We start from the raw sequence: 14,817 nt of genomic DNA, 5'->3' as shown, positions 1-14,817 counted from the left end.
CCAATAAATGCAACAATTAATATAAAATTATAAGACAACAAGCATACAATAATTATGATTTATTTAGAAATAAATGATGACAAGTAGCAATTAATTGTGGAAATTAAGGAAAAAAATAGGCAATTTAATAATTATTATGCTAAATGTCAAGTAGCAATTAAGTCACATAAATCAAATAAGTATGTAACAATTATAGCATGGATTCAAGGCATAATATTGAGCAAGGAATATGAGAGAAACAATTAATATAATAATTAATTCATGATTTAAAATAATTTATGATTTTTAAATAATTATGTAAACAATTAATTTGACGACGTATAGACACTCGTCACCTCACCTATATGACGTTCACATGAATTTCCCATAACAAATAATTTAAGGGTTCTATTTTCCCTCAAGTCAAGGTTAACCACGACACTTACCTCGCTTCGCAACCAATTTCAAGATTTTAATAAACTTTTGCCTCGCGAATTCATGTCTGAAAGTTTCAAATCTAGTCACAAACAATTCAATATACTCAACACAAATCGTAGGAATTAATTCCATATGAATTTACTAATTTTCCGGATTAAAATCCGAAATTTATTTTTAAAATATAAAGTGGGACCCACATCTCAAATCCCGGAAAAACTCACGAAATCCGAACACTTGTTCTGATACGAGTTCAACCATATAGAAATTATCGAATTCCGACATCGGATTGACCTTCAAATCTTCATTTTATATTTTTGAAAGATTTTATAAATATTTGTTTTTTCTTCCATAAATTCATGGATTGATGATGTAAATGAGTATGGAATCATGAAATATAATCAATATAGGATAAGGAACACTTACCCCAATGTTTTTCCGTAAAAATTGCCCAAAAATCGCCTTACCCGAGATCAAAATCGTGAATAATAAAAAATGGGGCGAAATCTCATTTCCAGAACTTAAGTTCTGCTGTCGAGGGATTTCTTCTTCGCGAGCGCGACAGTACCCTCGCGTTCGCGAAGCACAAAATTGTGTTGCCCGGATTTCCTCCATCGCGAACGCGAGCTTGGTCTCGCGAACGCGAAGATCAATTCCCCCCCAGGTCGGCTTTTCCCATCGCGAACGCGAGGCCTCGATCGCGAACGCGAAGCTTTGCCCCTCGACACTTCGCAAACGCGTGCCCCCAGTCGCAAACGCGAAGCTTTGCCCCTCGACCCTTCGCGAACGCGTCCTCGGTCGCGAACGCGGAGCACAAAACGGGCCATTCCAATTTTCCTCTTCGCGAACGCGAGACACGTCTCGCGAACGCGATGAGGGAAACCAGATACAGGCATCAGAAAATTCCATCAGCTGTTTAAGTCCAAAATTCGATCCGTTAACCATCCGAAACTCACCCGAGACCCCCCTGGATCTCAACCAAATATATTAACAAGTCTTAAAATATCATACGAACTTAGTCAAAATCTCAAATCACATCAAACAATGCTAAAACCACAAATCATACCCCAATTCAAGCTTAAGGAACTTAAGAATTTTTAACTTCTACATTCGATGCCGAAACCTATCAAATTAAGTCTGATTGACCTCAAATTTTGCACACAAGTCATAAATGACATAACAGACCTATAAAAATTTTCAGAACTGGATTCCGACCCCGATATCAATAAATGTCAATTTTGGTCAAACTTTAAAATCTTTAAGCCTTTAAGCTTTTAGTTTTCGTCAACTGGCGATAATTCAAGCTAGGGACCTCCAAATTAAATTTCAGGTATACGCCCAAGTGCCAAATCATGATACGGACCTACCGAAACTGTCAAAATACTGATTTGGGTTTGTTTGCTTAAAATGTTGATCGAAGTCAACTCAGTTGAGTTTTAAAGCTCTATTTCACATTTTAATCAATTTTTCATATAAATCGAGGAATGATGAATAGTGCTATTCGAGGTCATAGAACACAGAAATGAATGTTTAAATTAAAGATGATATTTTGGGTCATCACATTTCATCTGTACCCCGATTATGTGGTTGCTTAATTACTTGGTTGTTTCTCGTTGTCATTCGTGCTCCCATTATTTTTACTGTTAGGAAAGGTTATGACTTGTACTACCGATTTTTGGATATTGCATCATGTTGAGATTGTTGGCTTATTATAGAAACTTCTCTTTCATGCTTATTAATTATTTGGTTAGAGATCTTTTATTAAATCAGCAAGTGTTAGGCTTACCTAGTTTTAGAGACTAGGTGACATCACAATAACCTACGGAGGAAAATTTGGGTCGTGACAAGCGTTCAGCAGGAAATAGTCTTACTTAAGGTGTTAAAATAAAATCCGAAGCTAACTTTAAGGTATCATCTATGTATTTGGCCTATTATTTACCTTTTTATAATAGATGTTTACCTATAACAACATCATTCATCATTACTCCGGTATGATCTTTATAAAATTACCTCTCTAAACAACCTTACTCAAATATCTATAATATATATTACTTTGTAATAACCAAAGAGCAATCTATTAATTATATCTTATTGGTGACATAAATTTAGTAAATTTTGTAAGTTCCAACAAGAAATCTGGAATATCAAAAACTAAATTAAAAAATGAAGTTGGTGACTGTTTGTATTTTGCCATATTTTACATTTTCTATTTTATTAATATTATATTAGATTTTAAAAAAATTTAATTAATGAAATATGAATATTATTGGAGATATTAAAATTAATAACTTTATTATTTTTCAAAACATCTACAAAATGAAAAATGAGTTTTTCAGTATTTTTTCCGATTATAGCAATGAAATAAGATTTGAGTGTCAAATATTGGTATAGTTACTATATAACAGTCAATTGCAACAAAAATAAACAAAATTTTGAACAACAAAACTGTTGTTTACCCGTAAAACAATACCGTTGAATTTGTTACGTGGTTTATGGACAAGCGAATTGATTTGATCCAAAAATGTTAAATAAACAAGATTAAAAGTAAGACTTAGCGAAGAATATGTAAGAAGATGGCAAGCCTGGCTCCGAGAACAACGTCTCCGAGGACTGAAATAAGAGCAATATAGAAAGCAAATAAAGTTGTTTTAATTGAGAGCGAAAATGTAATATAGCATAAGTTTTGCCAAGAATTTTGTGTCCTTACAATGGTTGTCCTAATATTTATGGCTATAACTAGGAAAACAATATCCTAGGATCAAACCCCTTCTTAAATGACAATAAAGGGATTATGAATATGTAACGGCAGACCATGAATGCAAATATTCTCTACAACAGTTGCCCATTTAATGTTAGGGAATATTTTTCATTGAATGTTGTCTGATGGCAAACATTCAAACCGCTCCCGTTGACCAGGCTCCCTTCGGGGTTTATCCGATATTAACTGCAGCTTGTTGTTCCCGATACTGGTAGTTACTTGACTTCGTCTTTTACCGTTCTTCGGTTCCACATGGTACGCTATCATTCGACTATTTATTACGAACCAATTTTACCCTATACAACTGTTATAAAAATATTTCATTGTACAGGTATCCTTCAAACAGGCTCTTAATTAAACTGCACTCAACTAGTGGACTGGATTGACCCGATCTTGCGAGGATAAGTTCATTTAGACAGCACTACCCAAGGGTGGCAAATAAAGAAAATACCCTTTTATATGTAGTTTGCTTAGTCTGGAGTGATGTAGCTACGATGTGCTATAGTTGAATTAGACGAACGCTGAGGTCGTTTAGGAGTTGATTACGAGTTCACGTTAACGTAGTATTCCGTGGCGAAGGCATGACTTATGCCAAGAAGACTCAAAAAATTAAAAAAAAGAGAACACAAAGAAGCCAACTACATTGAATGAATACAATATTGACAATATTCCCTCTCATACTTTACGAAATTTTTATACTTCACATAACTTCATGAAGAATCAACAATGCAACTGCTATACTACTTTTAGCAAATGTGACTTGAAGACAACTACATTTTCAAGTTTTTCTGTAACACTCTTAATTACAGAAATCTGCTATCCATTGACAATAGCAATAAGTTGAATCTTTCCCATTTAAATAATAATGAGTAACGGGGTTATGACCTTTTGATAGTTTAGAGCATTCTGTCAAGCATATCCTTGAATCTACTTCTGGTGGACAGACAACGCCAAGAACTAATCTTTCACAAACATTTACTGCTTGCCCTTCAACTGTATGCATTCCATTTTCTGCAAATAATAATAATAATAATATAGCATTAAAAATACCAGGTTAAATAATAGATTAATACTCATATATCATCATTTTTAAATTTAGACCTTAACTTGTTTGGGACTGATCAGCTATTGTTGTTGGTGTATCCTCTTTTAAAGCTCACGAAAATTATAAACGTGTTCAAATATAAGAAATATAAATTAACTTAGCAGAAGAATATACCTGATGTGAGAATAAGAAAAGCGATCACGACGAAAAATGTTGCTAAAGCTTGCTTCATCTTCATTTCATAATAATTGTTAGACAGTTTGGGTGTGTTTGGTATAACGGAAAATATTTTTCGTGGAAAATATTTTCTTGGAAAACAAGTAGTGATTTTACTAATTTTCGGTGTTTGGTACACAAATTAAGGAAAATAATTTCTCGATAGTACATAAATAATTTAGATACAATAAACGTGAAGTCATAAACTTTCGAACCAACAATTTTTCTAACCTATAAATTTGATAAACTTCTGAACCGCTAAACTATCGAACCCGCAAATTTTTGAACTCGTAAACTTTATAATTTCTAAAATCGCAAACTTCCAAACACATAAACCTCTGAACTTCATAACTTTGGAACTCGCAAAATTTTGAACATGTAAACCGAAAAATCAAAAAACTAGCACTGAAAATATTTTTAAAAATATTTTTTGCCGTCGGGGTTGGGTTGGGGCGGAGTGGGTGAATGGTGCAGAAAAACAAAAAAACAAAAAACCTTTTTTGAGAAGGGGGCGGGGTAGGCGAGAGAAGGGGAGGGGGTTGGGGTTAGATGTGAGAGTAGGTGCAATTTTTGGAAAGTGTTTTCCTAACTTTTTCTAGGAAAGTCATTTTCTTTCAATTTCAGGAAAATGTTATATCTAAGAAAATATTTTCCAAACTATTTTGTGTAACCAAACAGTGAAAAATGGGAAAATTTTCTGTCATACCAAACACACCCAATCTGTCCAATCTCTTGCACTTCTATTTATACTGGTGATAAAAAACAGTTTCCTATCTGAGATTCAGTTGTATGGTAAATTCGTATTACTTGCCATTTGGAAATATAACTACATAAATTTTATACCTATTTTAATAACTCTCCTGTTCTGTCACTAATATTATGAAAACAACTACTAATAACTACAAGTACATAATTTTATACCTATTTTAATAGTCTAATATGAATACCTTTACACACAGAGACAGAGCCATGATTTGAAGTTTATGGGTTCGGAATATTAGTCTGTTTAAGTTACTGGGTTCTAAATTAATAATTTATTCATATTTAATGAATTTTTTAAGACAAATACATAATTTGAACCAAAGCTATTGGGTTCGGCCGAACCCATGTCTCGCATGCTAGCTCCGCCCCTGTTTACACATATTTACAAGGATTAAATTAATACTGAGATCTCAAGTTTATTCCAAATTTGCAAAAAAAGGATTTTGCCAGTTCAGATCTTTTTCACCTAATTGCATATATAACTGCTGAAATGAGACTCTCCTATTCTATCACAGATGCTAGATGAGCAATCAAAGAAAAAATTTAATCACAGATGCTAGATGAGCAATCAAAGAAAAAATTTAAGTACATAAACTACATACCTATTTATTTTAATTTCCTATGATGATCAACTTTTACACATATTGTCACGAGCCAAATTTTCGCCGGAACCATGATAGCGTCTAGCACTACTTGCTAGGAAAGTCAACAGATTCACAATATCAATAAACTTAATAAATAGAAAGTGATAATCTCAACAACAAAAGTAACCTGAAATATATGAGGAGAACAATGATAATACTATTACAACCATCCCAAGAATCTGGTGTCAACAAGTATATGAGCATACAGAATATCAAAATAAAAAGTCAAATTCTCAATACAATTGTCTGAACAATAGAACAGTAACAACAGAAATAAATGAAAGAGAACTTCAAGGTCTGCGAACGACATAACAGCTACCTCGTAGTCTCCCAAAGGTTGGTACCAACACAACTCCAGCAATCGCAGCGTCCGGAAGTACCTGGATCTGCACACAAAGTGCAGGGTGTAGTATGAGTACAACCGACCACATGTACTCAATAAGTAACAAACATAACCTTGGACTGAAAGCAGTGATGAGCTCCGAAGAAACAGTCAGTGAACAATATCAATAACAAGTAACAGCTCAGGATATAAGGAACAATATAAGTAAATAACTCAAAGATATCATGTTCAGCTCATTAACATTCCAGAAATTTAGACATGCTTTCCAAGTATAACAGTTAAAGCTCAACACAAATAAAACAAATCATTTACCAGCTAGCATGAGGAAAGTAAATCTCTATGCCTACATGTTAAGTATACATGTCAAGTCAATATCATTACGGCGAAACTATTAGGAGTAACCACACTCAACACGCTCACGGTACCTGGCACAATGCCTCTCGCCATCACACAACTACTCTCAGCATTATACAGGTGTTTGGAATAATGCCCCTTACCAAAGCACATATATATCGTTGTGTTTGCGATCACTGTAATGTCAGACCCCGGAGGGGCGGATCCTGGCCCAAGCGCTAATCAATATCACATAGCCCAATAGTGGGGTCTGGTGCATGCAACCCCCCTAAACAATACTAATTATCCATATGCTTATCTTCGAGAGGCTACAGAACTAATAGGAAATTCAACTTCTTTCGTTCCTTATCGTGCAGGTTTGTTGATTCCGGAATCTGAGCATTTGCCTTTATATTCTCTCATAAATAGTGAGGACACACACTACTAGATCAGCTGAGCAGACACACGCGCCCTCTGCTAGAGCTTCAAGAGGTCGGAGCCAAGGTAGAGGCCAAGGAGGGACACGTGCCCTAGCTAGAGCACATGCCACAACAACGACTGAGGAGCCACCAGTAGCTCCGGTTGGGGGCATGCATCTGAGGCGCATGTTGCTACACCTAGATTCTAGGAGACCTTGGCACATTTTCTAAGCATGTTTGGTACTTTAGCTTAGGAGGGATTAATCCCAGTTACACCAGCTACTTCTCAGGTTGGGGGGAGCTCAAACTCCCATCGCCCGTACCCCAAAGCAGCGGGTCCATCTGGATCAGGTTTCAGGTGGTATGCTAGTACAGCCCGTTATCACGGTTTAGCCTGAGGTCAAGCCAGTGGAATCAGAGGAGGAGCAAAGGAGGCTTGAGAGGTTCAAGAAGTATTGTGATGATCTGTTAGGTTAGTTTGAGTATTAGCCCTTAATTTTGTATTCCGGGACCTCCTTTAGCTTTGTTTGATGATTTTTGGTTTGCGTGCGTGGTCCATGTCACTATCTGAAAAGCTTTTATGTGAAAAATTGAAGAAAACATGATTTTTTACTTTAAAAATAACTTGAGTTGGCCACGGTCAACATTTGTAAAAATGACCTCGGATCGGTATTTTGATGATTTCGATAGGTCTGAATCGTGATTTCGGACTTGGGCGTATGCCCGAAATTGAAATTGGAGTTCCCTAAATTGATTTGACTCATTTTACCAAAAACTAGAATTTTGAAAGTTTACAAATTTACTGAGTTTAAGTTGACTTCTTAGCTAACGGGTTCAGATTTTGATGTTGAAACTTGGAATGGGTCTGTATTGCTATTTGAAACTTGTCTGCAAAATTTGGTGCAAGTCAGAATTGAATTGACATGATTCAGACGCTTAGATGTGATTCTAGTATTCTTGAGTTTTACTTTAAAATTTCATTTATTTTGAGGATTGATTTGTAGATTTAGATGTTATTTTGGTGATTTGATTGTACGAGCAAGTTCGTATGATGTTATTACACTTGTGTATATGTTTAGAGCCCGAGGGGCTCTGTTTAGTTTCAGACGTATTTCGGATGAGGTTTGCTAGTGTGAAGATTGCCGGTGCAATACCATCTCTGGTGACTGCTGCAGATCTCTCATTTGTGAGATCTGGCTCGCAATTGCGAGTCTCGCTTTTGCAAACAAGAGTTCGCATTTGCGAGCAGGGCCTGGGATTGGGTAACTTCGCATTTGCGAGAAAATAGTTCGCAATTGCGAATAGCTCAAGATAGCATTTGTGATCACTTGGTCGTATTTGCGATGCCTGGCAAAATAATATTCCTTCGCAATTGCGAAGATGCTGGTCGCACTTGTGAAGGTGGGAATTCCGCATTTGCGATCATTTTGTCGCATTTGCGACTTTTGTGTCTCTGAGGAAGGGTCCGCATTTGCGACCCTTGTCTCGCATTTGCGGTATTCAAAATTGCGAACATGACTTCGCAATTGCGACACCTGCAGCTGGGTAAAAGAGGGGGAAAAGGGACTTAGCTCATTTCACACAATTTCTCAACCCTAAACACTCTAGAGGCGATTTTCCAAGAGACTTTTCTTCCCAAATCCATTGGTAAGTGACTTTAATCCATTTCCTTTCAATTACCCATTACATTTCATGAGATTTCAACATCAAATGTAGGATTTCCATGGTAAAAATTAGGGATTTGGGTAGGATTAGGGGGTTTGTAAAATTGAGATTTAAACCTCGAATTGAGGTCGGATTTCAAGACAAATCACACAACCGGGCTCACAGGTGAATGAGTAATCGGGTTTTGGTCCGAACTCAGGTTTTGAACAAGCGAGCCCGGGGTTGACTTTTGTTTACCTTTTCAAGAATGATAAAAATTGAACCTTTTCATTTGTGGGTAGTTTCTAAAGCTTATTTTGAATCATTTGGTCAATAATTTGCTAGATTTGGTTGGTTTGGAGACTTGTTCAAAAGGCAAGGTCGTGGTTGATTGATTGCTTGAGTTGCGGAGTGAGGTAAGTATTGGGTCTAACCTTTATTTAAGGGAATTAGGGAACCTTGAACTACATGTTATGTGAATTATATGGGAAACAACGTATATACGAGGTGACGAGTATATATAAACCGTTATGATACTTGCTTCCATGTTTTTCGTTACTTCATTATTATCTTGTTTCATACCTTAATTGTTACATGCTTTATTGACTTATATGCCATAATTGTTACTTGTTATTTAGCTATTCTTGTATTAAATTATCTATCCCTTCTATGATTCCATGTTTGTTTGCTATTTGTCTATACTTGCTTTACTTGTATATCTAAATTGTCATATGTCTTACTTGCCTCATAGTTTTGTAATTTTTGTTTCTTTCTATAATGTGGTTTCACTTGTATGAGTTGTCTAATTGATAGATGTCGATGAGTTGGTAAGGTTGAGACATTCGAGTTGTTAGAGATTCTTTGATTATTATGTGATTCTCCATTGCCTCGTACATTTACTCTCTTAATGAAGAAATTCTTGTAAATTTTGGTTGTGGAATTGCTATTGTTGATTGAAATTGTTTGGGAAGCGGGTTGCACGCCGCAACGGAAATTGAAAGGTAATAAATTGAAATGGATTATGATATTGACAGATGATGATATGGTGGGATCAGGTTGCGCGTCGCAACAGATTGTATATATTGTAATTGTTTGTGACTGTTAGATTTGCCTCAGAATTTTGAGATGAGTTATGAGACTTGTTATTCTGGGCTCTCTGGTAGTTGGTTTTCGAGTTCGTTTTTATGAATTAACTGCTTTACTTCCATTTCATGTCTTTCCTGTTATTATTATTATTGCGTACAGGTTATTGTAAGTAACCCGCCTTAGCCTCGTCACTACTTCTTCAAGGTTAGGCTTGGCACTTACAGAGTATATAGGGTCGGTTGTACTCATACTACACTCTGCACTTCTTGTGCAGATACCATAGTTGGTCCCAGCAGCGCTGAGTGAGATTGCTCAGATCTAGTTATCACTAGAGACTTCAGGTATAGTTGCATGACATCCGCAGCCCTTAAGTCCCCTTTTATGTCATCTTAGCTCTTTATTTTGATTCAAACAGTTATGTTGCATTCAGACTATTATCTGTAGTACTCTAGACGCACATGTATTCGTGACACCAGTTTCTAGGATTGTATTTGGATTATGTCATTTATTAGTTTATCACCTATTTCAAACTATTCAGTTTCATTGTTATCATTTGATTTCAATTGCTAAAAAATGGTTAGTAATTATAGCTAACGTTGGCTTACCTAACAAGTGAAATGATAGATGCTATCACGCTCCTTAGGGTGGGAATTCTGAGTTGTGACAAGTATGATCCTCCTAGTTTCAGTGGCGCAGTTTCTAAGGATGCACAAGGTTTTCTAGACCAGTGCCAACGTATTCTTCGCACCATGGGCATTGTGGAGGTGAGCGGAGTCGACTTTACTACATTTTAGCTGAATGGGTTGGCATATAGGTAGTGGCAAGCTTATGAGGAGGGTAGGCCAGCTCATGCGGCGCCAATTACTTAGGCTCAATTTTGTAATATGTTACTTAGGGAGTTCGTCCACAGACCCTCCGGGATACGTGGCACACAATGTTTGAGCAGTTGCGTCAGGGGACTATGACGGTGTCAAAGTATGCCAAGAGGTTTAGTGAGTTATCCTATCATGTACCTTCTTTGGTATTTATAGTTAGAGAGCGAGTCCACAAATTTATCGAAGGGCTGAGTTATGGTTTTAGATTCAGTATGGCACGGGAGTTGGAGACTGCTACTCCATTTTAGGAGGTTGTGGAGATCGCTTGGATGTTGAAGCGTATGCATGGCCAGGAGAGGTAGGATAGGGAGGCCAAGAGGCCTCAAGATTCTGGAGGATTTATTGGTTCTCGCTCTGTAGTTTCAGCTCGTCATGGTAGAAGTTATGTCAGTTGACCAATTCATTTAGCGTTTCAGGCTACTCGCAATGCTCCAACTATTCAGAGGCCTTGGAGCGCCAATTTTGCACAACCATTTTCTAGTGTACCTCCTGCATGGGGTGCCTACAATGGTCATTCTAGCTGACCGGGTCAGACTCAGTTCAAGGCTTCCAGCCCACAGAGAGGTTCTTTTGAGTATGGTGATACTAGGAATATCTAAAAGATTGTCCTAGACTTTGGAGCGGTGCACCTCCACAGGATCCACAAGCTATGATTGCTGCTCCAATTGCTACTCCATCTGCACAGCCAGCCAGAGGTGGAGGACCGACGGGTAGAGGTCGTACTAGAGGAGGAGGACATGCCCATTGTTATGTTTTTCCTGGTAGGACTGAGGCAGTCATCAGATGTTGTCATCACAAGTATTGTTCCAATCTGTCATAGAGATACATCAATTTTATTTTATCAGGGTTTCACTTATTTGGATGTGTCTCGTGATTCTTTGGGTACTCTTGTTTATGTGTCTACACTTGTGGGGGATTCTATTATGGTCACTATCGGGAATTATGAGACTAAGGTGGACTTTGATGTGATATTGGGCATGGATTGGTTGTCGCCCTATCACGTTATTCTGGATTGTCATGCTAAGACTGTGACATTGGCTATGCAGGGGTTACCGAGATTGGAGTGGAAAGGTACATTGGTCATGTTCCTAGTAGGGTGGTGTCCTTTTTTAAGGCACATCGGATGGTTGAGAAGTGGTGCTTAGCATATCTAGCCTTTGCGACGGATTTCAGTGCTGATACTTCTACCGTTGAGTCAGTTTCGGTAATGAGAGAGTTCCTATACATGTTTGCAGTAGACCTACCGGGCATGATACCTAATAGGAATATCGATTTTAGTATTGACTTGGTGTCAGGCATTCAACCGATCTCTAATCCACCATATCATATGGCACTAATTGAGTTGAAGGAATTAAAGGAATAACTTCGCGAGTTACTTGACAAAGATTTCATCAGACCGAGTGTTGCACCTTGGGGTGCTCCAGTTCTATTTGTGAAGAAGAAAGACGGCTATATGAGGATGTGTATTGATTACAGGCAGCTTTACAAAGTTACAGTCAAGAACAAGTACCTACTACCGCGTATGGATGATTTGTTTGATCAGCTTTAGGGTGCTCGCATATTCTCAAAGATTGATTTGACATCGGGGTACCATCAGCTGAAGGTCCGAGATTCAGAAATTTCGAAGACGGCCTTCAGGACTCGCTATGGTCACTACGAGTTTTTGGGGATGTCTTTGGGCTGACCAATGACCCAGTAACCTTCATGCACTTGATGAATATTGTATTTCAGCCATATCTTGATTCCTTCATCATTGTGTTCATTGACGACATATTGGTGTATTCTCGCAGCCAGGAGGATCATGAGCAACACTTTTGGATCGTGCTCTAGACCTTGAGATAGAAAAAACTATATGCTAAATCCTCCAAGAGTGGGTTTTGGCTTAATTCAGTTGCATTTTTGGGCCATGTGGTGTCTAGTGAGGAGATTAAGGTGGATCCGAAGAAGGTGGGGGCAGTTTAGAGTTGATCCAGATCGTCTTCTGCTACCAAGATCCGGAGTTTTCTAGGTTTGGCCGGGTATTATTACCGTTTTGTGGAGGAGTTTACATCCATCGCAGTTCCTTTGACTAGATTGACTCATAAGGGTTCCCTCTTCAGGTGGTCTGACTAGTGTGAGAAGAGCATTCAGAAGCTCAAGACTGCCTTGACCACAACTTTAGTTCTAGTTTTGCCTTTAGCATCGGGTTCTTATATAATTTATTGTGATGCTTCACAGATTGGCATTGGATGTGTATTAATGTAAGTGGATAGAGTTATTGCTTATGATTCATGGTGACGTCCAATCCTACTCTCTATATTAAAGTAGCATGCTCGTTAGCAATAATAAACCTAACAAAGGTTGGGGTCGAATCCCACAAGGAGTAGGTGTGTGTTAGAGTGTCCAAATGCGTGCAAACTTGATGATTCTTAATGTAATCTTAAAACAAAGAGTGGTTGTTAAATTATGTCTACAATTACTACTAAAGTTTAACTAAGGAATTCTATCAAACACATAGAGTGCAATTAAGATGTAGTTATAACAAAATAAGAGAAAGGCGCTAGGATTGCTTACCCCTCGTGTAGACTATGCTTTGGGTATACAAATCGTCAATTCTAGTTAATTAAGCATGTGTTATGACCTCAATTTCTATTCTACCAACTTACTGTCTTCCAACACTTGAGATGTTTCTACCCCGAGTTGCTCTTCCAAGACAACTAAGGCTCAATGATAAGCAATTGACTAGCCCAAGTAGAAATCACACTATTCCTAGCTAGATTTCGTTAATCAAATAGTTAACCCAATTAATTTCTTGATAATTACTTTATACCTAAGCTAAGTTCTACTCTTCCAAGCTAGAACAAGCAAAATAGGCATGGATTTAGTGTTTGCAACCACAAAATCAATCAATAAATCATGGAGTAACTGGATAACACAAAGCTTTAATCAAATTTCAAATTTCAATTAATAACCCCAAAACGTAACCACACTTAGGGTTCACAATCCTAGCTTAATAAACTTAGCAAGACATATTAAGAAGGGAGAATACAAAAAGAGATGAAAAACTAAACATAATAGCTAAAGAGAAAAGAAAGATTGTGTAGAACAATGGTGAAGTCACCCAAATTCCTCAAGAAGAAATCCCCAACAACTGCTACATAAGTCTCCTTACCAAAAAAAATACCCTAGAATGCCTTATAATAGCTATTTATACTAAGCCCCACGACTGGACAAAATTGCCCTTCGGTCAATTGCGTAGGCTGGTTGCATGGGCGTAGGCTGGATGCATGGGCGTAGACTAATTGCGTAGCCTGCGCAAGTTTGAACACTTCAGTTTTTTTCCTTTGCGCAGGATATCTGTGTAGCCTGTGCAGGTTTGCGTAGGCAAAAGCAGAATGTATTCAAATCTTTACTTCTCAGATTTTCCTCTACGTAGTCTACGCAGGGTCTTCAGCTCAAACTTCAACTTTTCTTCCATTTTTCACTTGGACTTGGTATTTTCTTGATATTTTGATTATTTTCCATTCTTTAAGCGTACTCAAACCTTCAATACCTGAAATCGATCCTTTCAAAGCATAATTAGTTGCTTTTTTCCAATAAATGGGGCATAAAATCTTATAAAAACACAAGAGACATTGGCTAAAAAGCCAATTTATCAATTCACATCAGTTGAAGCCCCGTGATAAGAACTACCCAGTATATGATTTAGAGTTGGCAGCCATTGTTCACGCGCTAAAGATTTGGAGGCACTATCTCTACAGCGTATCTTGTTAGGTATTCATATATCATAGAAGTCTGCATTACTTGTTTAAGCAAAAGGATCTGAATTTGAGGCAACGGAGGTAGTTAGAGCTACTAAAGGACTATGATATTACCATTCTTTATCATCTTGGGAAGGCCAATATGGTGGCCCATGCTTTGAGTAAGAAGGCTGAGAGCATGGGTGGTCTTGCTTTTATCCTAGTTGGGGAGAGACCTTTAGCATTGGATATTCAAGCTTTGGCCAACAGGTTCGTGAGGCTAGATGTTTTGGAGCCTAGCCGAGTTCTTTCTTGCGTGGTTTCACGGTCTTCTTTGTTTGAGCGCATCAAGGCGCGCCGGTCTGATGACCCCCACTTGCTTGTCCTTAAGGACACAGTGCAGCACGGTGATGCCAATGAGGTTACTATTGGTGATGATGGGGTGTTGAGGAAGAAGGGTCGGATTTGTGTGCCCAATGTTGATGGATTACGTGAGTTGATACTTGAGAAGGCCCATAGTTTGCAATATTCCATTCATCCAGGTAACGCAAAAATGTAC

The sequence above is a fragment of the Nicotiana tabacum genome, chromosome 12, assembly GCF_000715075.1.
Source record: "Nicotiana tabacum cultivar K326 chromosome 12, ASM71507v2, whole genome shotgun sequence".
Lineage (NCBI taxonomy): Eukaryota > Viridiplantae > Streptophyta > Magnoliopsida > Solanales > Solanaceae > Nicotiana > Nicotiana tabacum.
This window is presented reverse-complemented; position numbering follows the sequence as displayed.